The sequence below is a fragment of the Pteropus alecto genome, unplaced genomic scaffold, assembly GCF_000325575.1.
Source record: "Pteropus alecto unplaced genomic scaffold, ASM32557v1 scaffold50, whole genome shotgun sequence".
Classification (NCBI taxonomy): domain Eukaryota; kingdom Metazoa; phylum Chordata; class Mammalia; order Chiroptera; family Pteropodidae; genus Pteropus; species Pteropus alecto.
Window position 1 is genome coordinate 4,918,593 of NW_006431918.1, and position 6,804 is coordinate 4,925,396.

Here is a 6,804-nt window from a genome sequence, read left to right on the forward strand (position 1 = left end):
GACGGATCCACAAAAAGTCATGTAAGAATGTTTATAGCAGTTATATTCACAATATTTCCAATTTGGAAACAGCTCTACTATCAACAGAAAGAGAAACAAATTGTGGTATATTCATTCAGACAAAAAGAAAATACATACTGTATGATTTCTTGTATATCAAATTGAAGGACAGGTAAATCAGATGATAGAAATCAGAGTGATTATCTATGGGTGGTGAGGATAATCTAGAAGGGTACAAGAGAGAACTTTCTGGATGATGGAAATAGCTATTATTTTGATTGTGATGCTTGTTACCCAGATGTATGCATTTGAATATTTTGTGTAAGATATGTCAAACTTATCACTTGTGCAACTAAAATCTATGCATTTCACTGTATGTGAATTTTGATTCAATACAAATTAAAATAGCTATATATTTTTAAAGAGTCTTTAAAAAGAAAAAAAAAAAGGAACTTATAGAAGATACAAAAAGGAATGCCTTCAGTCTTGATCCAGCCTGGAATTTTTAACTATATTCTATTGGAATTTTAGGCCAAAACCACAATGTGGATTTGATGTGATGTCAACTCAGCTTGGTGGACGCCTTTCCCAACTTCCTTTCCTTCCAGCTCTCTGCCTCTCCCTGCCACAGGGGAGCAATATCTGGAAAAGACCTTTGGCCTTTCTCTTTGACCATGTTCCAATACTCTTCTTGAGGGACTAAAGAACCTCCTTTTGCCTTGGCGATAGGCCTCTCATGGCCTCACACGTCGTGCAAGTTGATTCTACCCCATAAACACTGCCTTGATTAATTTTGTCCTTTCCAGCCCATTGCCATGGTTCAGTTTACCCCACCTTGACTTCTCACCTGGACTTTGATAACAATCTCCCATTGTCTGCCATCTCCCCAACCCCCACCAACACCTGCAATACATACCAAGGAGAACTCTTTATCTAACACATGATTCTGATCCTGTCATTCTACTGCTTTAAATCCTTCTATGGTTCCCTAATACCTTCAAAACAAAATCCAAATTTCCACCATCAGAAAAGCACACGATCTGGCCTCTACCTATTTTCCCAGGAACTCTTCCCTGCTATTTATTGCTCTAAGACTGCATCCTGTCTCTCACCACACATTCTATCCTCTGCCTAGAGAGCTCTACCAGTCCTCATCTGCCCGCCAATTAGGATGGTCACACAAACTTCTTATCTTTCAAGACCCATGTCAGTGAAATCTTCCCTATACCTCAAGCACAATCAGGCTCTCATCATCTACTTACCACATTGTATTTTATCTATTTGTTAACTAGTCTGTATGCTCCCTGAAGGCAGGTTGGGTTTTTATATACATTTTTTTATTTTTTTAACCTTCAGCTCCTGGATCAGGATCATTTCTTCAATGAATAAATGAATGAATAGGAGAGGGAGGAAAGGAGTGAATGAGTTCACCCATTTTTGAAGTTTCCAAGAGTAATTCTTACAGTGCCATCCCTCTTCCCATTCACAGGGAAGAATCTCATCAAAGTCCACGTAGTTCAGGTTAAATTTAAATGTCTGTCTATCTATCTATCTATCTATCTATCTATCTATCTATCTATCTATCTATCTATCATTGTCGTCGTCATCATCATCATCATCTATTTATCTCCCATTCACTATAGCAGTGATTTCTAATAAGCTACATAACTAGCTCAGAACTGTTCTTTGATTCAGGATTGCTGAATTTGTGCTGACGATTCTAATAGGTACATGAAAGGGCATAGATATTGGGCCCTTAGGAGCCCTTTCCCTTCTGATATCCACCTAGCTCTTCAAAGTACGTGAGGAGCAATTATTTGAAAAACTGGGTGTATCACGTTGCTGGAAAAGCGATCTCTAGTTAAGGGCGGTTTGGTAGTAATAAGCTCTGGGCTTGTTTTTATGGCTCTGTCTCGTGCATTTTAATATATGGTACATGTGTGTACAACCCAACTGTGTGAGGTGACCAGCTTCTCTACTTAACTATTTTCCTGGAAGAAGGGGCCTGAACTTATGATTTTCATATGTCTTGAGAATATCCTGTTTATTTCTCTTCACACAATATGTTCAATAGATGCTGTTCCTTAGTGGCAGGATAATTTCTAACTGCATGCAGTAAATAGGACTTCCAAGGGTAGCCTCTCTACACATTCAAGTGGGTATTTGATAGTTAAAATGTAATCCACCAAAAACAAAAACCCCTTCCTATTATTCACTATATCGATTCACCCTAAGAAGTTGAGAATCACAAAGATGTTTTCAGGCTGAGTTAGCAAAGAACACAGTGAATCAAAAACAATGCCAGAGTGCTGAAATTGTGGCCAGATGTCAGGGCCAGCCCAGAAGTCTTACACAATCATAGAGGATGGAATACTCATCTTTGTAAGGCATTGAGTAGGCGTCTTCCCTGAGGGAGAGTTAGAATTCCCTGTCACATCTTCTCAGCTCTCTGGACCACAATAGAGGAAGGAACTCATCAATTACAAGGCACTCAGGTCCCAGCACATTTTCCAAAGCACTTCTTGTTTTCCAAGCCCCATATTCCCAGAACCAGCAAAATTTTACCTCTTATTGGAAGGTAGGAAAATTCAGAGAGTTGCAAGTGGAAATCTTTGGCCATTGAAAATGAGTAGAGGCTGATGGAGTCCAACCTTCCTAACAGGCAGCTGTGTGGAGAGCTCCCCAGCTCCTGCTTTGCTCCAAAGCAGCTGCCCCCTCTCCCAGATCCCCACCTTCAGGAAGCTGCTCCAGACAAGCAGATTACCTCAGAATTCACCGACGTTTCCATTCCTGTTTTCTCTTTTCTATCCTCAAAAGTTTCCATCTCATGATCATCATTCATCTAAACTGTCCTTAGGGAGGAAGGGGCAGTATGAAGCCAAAAGTCATTAAATTATGATAAGATGTTACTATTTGCCTAGCTCACTTAGGTGCATCTATGAAGATGACAAAAATTAGGCCAAAGGTGGTTTCTTTGTGAGATTAAGTGGAAAGAGCAAACATGATAGTTACATCATCTGAGAGGCAGCATAGGGCTTTGGCAGGCATTTGGAACCATGTGGAATGAAGAGTGTGAGTGAGGTGACCAGAGGATGATGTATTCTTTGCTTCCTCCAGATTTTGGTGACTGCCAGTATTTCTTGGTTTGTGGCTATTAGACTACATCTTCAAAGCCAGTATCTGCAAATCTCTCTCAGCTCCATCTTCACATTGCTTTCTCCTTTATGTGCCTAGAAAAGTGATCTCTGGTTAAGGTCAAATCATCAAGGCTTCCTCTTATAAAGACACATGTGATTGCATTTAGGAACCATCTGATAATCTAAGATAATCTCTGCATCTCAATATCCTTTGACTTAATCCCATCTGCAAAGATTCTATTTCAAATGAGCTAACATTTACAGATTCCAAAGATTAGAACCTGATGTCTTTGGGGGCCATTACTCAGCCAATTACAATCTCTTTTGCCTGTTTTCTGTCTGGATTGTTTGGGTTTTTTATTGTTAAAGTTTGAGAGTTCTTTATATAATAGTCTAGATACAAATCCTTTGCAAATACGTGGTTCACAAATATTTTCTCCTATTCTACAGCTGTCTTTTCAACCTCTTCACAGTGTTTTCTGCAGGACAAAGGTTTTCCATTGTGATGAGGTTCAATTTATCGTTTTATTTGTTTGTTTGTTTTTTATAGAACATGCTTTTAGTGTTAAGTCTACGAACTCTACCTAGTCCTTGGTTCTAAAGTTTTTCCCTAAGTAGCACCAGCCTGTTCCTAAAAGTTTTCCACTTTTATGTTTTATATTTTTTTCTAAAAGTATTATAGTTTTTTGATTTACATTTCCCGAAAAGTTTTATAGTTTTATGTTTTACATTTTATATTTCTATGTTTTATGGTTTTGTTTTATAGCTTTTCTAAAAGTTTTATATTTTACATTTTACAATTGAATCCATGTTTTTCCTGTTGTTTGCCATGATGAGCTTTATTACACAGTTACGAATCACTGAGTCCTGTCAATCTTAGTTGTCAATCAAGGAAGCCCACTTCTCTGCGAAAAGTACCCACCCACAGCAAATATGGATAAAAACCCCAAAGGCTTTGTTACTAGGCCTTTTGAACCACACTTCTCTTGCTCAGGGCTGCTTCCATGTCTGGAAGTGTACTTTCCCTTCTAATAAAACTTTTCTTTTCTGCTGTGTTTCGGTGTCTTGCTCAATTCTTTGCTCAATGTTCGAGACATCAAGAACCTGGACAACTTGCTGGAAGAGGATCCCCACTCTCTGGTAACACTGGGACAGGAAGCGTTGGAAGGCATTCTAGGCACTCGTAGGAGGAATAACCTAGACTGGAGGGATTAAGAAGATCGTCTGGGGCAGGCAGTACCTGAGCTGAGTGCTGAAGGCAGAGGAGATGCTAATCCAGTCAGGAAGACGGGGAAGGGCTTTCCTGGAGGAGGAGAAAACATGTACATGTGCTGGAGATATGAGAAAACATGCATGCTCTGGGAACAACCATTAATTCAGTTAATGGAGACAAGATTCAGAGCTGTAGGGACCCAAGCTAGAGACACCCAGAGTCAGCCCCTAAGAGGGGTTGTTTTTAACACTGAAGTTAATGAAGAACCCTGAAGGGGAGTGACTGATTACATTTAAGAAAGATTAACCTGGCAGCGATGTGGCAATCTACTGGAGGAGAGGAGTGGTCAGAGGCAGGGGGCAAATTAGGAGGCTATTGGAGTCATCAATAGTGAGATGTGAGAATTTACAGTCCAAGGCAGAGGAAGGTGGGATGTGGAGGAGGAAAGGGATTTTAGAGATGCACGAGGAAAAGTAGTCAGAACTTGGATGGGTGAAGGAAAGAGGAGCTCCTGGCTCAGACCCTGGGGATAGATGGAGGTGCCATATACTAAAACTGGGACCCAGAAGAGGAGAATTGCGGGGGGAGGGGGGTGAACTTAGGGAGTCTCAGCTGTGGACCCAATGGCTTCAAGATGCCTGAGCAGCACCCTAGTAGCATGTTGACTGGTTGAATACACAGCTGTAACAAGAGGACATTTCAAAATTTTAATTTTTTTTTTCTTCCTCTTCCCTAAACATTCTCACTATTCTTCTAGCCAATCAGCAGCATCCATATGGCCTTGAAGAGAATTTAAATGTAATAGCAGTAGAAAAGAGGGGCAGGGGAATAGTAATATTCTTTTTTCCCCTTTAAACTAGGCTCACGAAAGTCAAAAAGGGAGGCTCTGAAGGGAACAAAAGTTGGAGTTTATGGTCTAAAAAGGATGATGCAGATGTTCCTTTGGGCACAACCAGCCAAGAGTCAAATATAGAGTTTGGGGCTCTTTTGCTTAAGCCAAGTGATCCAGGCCATTGATATACTGAGAGAAATAACTGATTCAAGTTGGAAGCTGTTTCTCATGACAGTTGACTGATATGCAAGATTTTGAGGTGAATAATTATATTTCACTAACATTAAGTTTGTGAAGTTCAGATGCTTCTACAGATAATCTCTGGAGGTACTTTTATGGTTACAAGATGGAGAACAGAATAGTTATGAGTATAAGTCTTTACCCAAAGGCCTTCATTCTTGTAAATATTTGCTGCTTCGTCTTACACCTGTGTCAATATCCTCATCTCCCTAGAGTTTCTTTTCACAAGCAGTGGTTAATTAAGAAGCTCTTGGTTTCTTGCTTTAGGTAGGATTTTAGTAGCCAGTAAGAATAAAAAACAAAGGGCTTGGAAAACGTAGGACTTAATAAAAAGTATAGAAAATTATAAATAGTCTTTTAAAAGATGCCAAGGTCTACATTATGCCTCCACACGTACAAAAAAAAAAAAATTAGGCTGAGAATAGAGGGAAGGTGTAACACGACCATCTATGTTTAGGAGAGGGTGACCAAAAATGGGAAGGCCCTGGGGGTAGAGGAGTAGGAGTATGTGTGTGTGTAAGAGTGTGTAAGATGAAAGAGATTTTGAACACAATTGTAAAAGTCTAAACTGAACATAGCTTTAAATACCATTTATTAGCCCTGCAAATTAATTAACCTCTCGGCGCCATAGTTTCCTCAATTGAAAAATAGGGAATATGAACATAGTAACCCACATAAAGTCTTAAAAAAAAATTTTTTATATTTTGTGTGTGTGTGTGTGTGTGTGTGTGTGTGTGTGTGTGTGTGTGTGTGTGTGTGTATTCTTTTCTTAGGCCATGTCTCCATCCCTCCCCCCTCCATCCACCCAAAAGATTCTAAGCTCCTTCTGGGTGGGAGTTTTGTGATTTTTTGTGATCTCAGCGTCTCTTGCATTGACTACTATAGTACAGTAGGCTTTCAGTCGACACCTGGAACATAGTAAGTGATCTATAAATATTTTTGAATAAACGAACAATTGTTGAACTGAACGTGGTAACTATAAGAGCAAAATTTCTAAATATCCATTTTTCTTCTCGGCTAAAAATGATCATTACTCTAGGTTAATGCCTTTTCAGTTATAGTGTTTCAAAGCCAAATAAATCTGTAATAAAAATTATATAATAATTACTCCACATTCTGAGCTCAGTGTTTGTAATTGGGGAGAATTTCAGTCTTAAATACAGGAAATACAGGCATATATATTTTTTTGTTCCTCTGAAGTGTTGACAGTGGCTATAAGTCAGTTTGTCTTTTTAGGCGCTTCTCTTTCTTCCCCGCGCCCCTCCTGCCCCCCGCCCCAAACATCCCCGCTTGGCAGTAAAATGGGATCCGGAAAGACCAAAAAGAACAGGAACGGGTGATACGGCTAGTTATGTCCTTCGCGACACCCCGTAGTCTGCGGC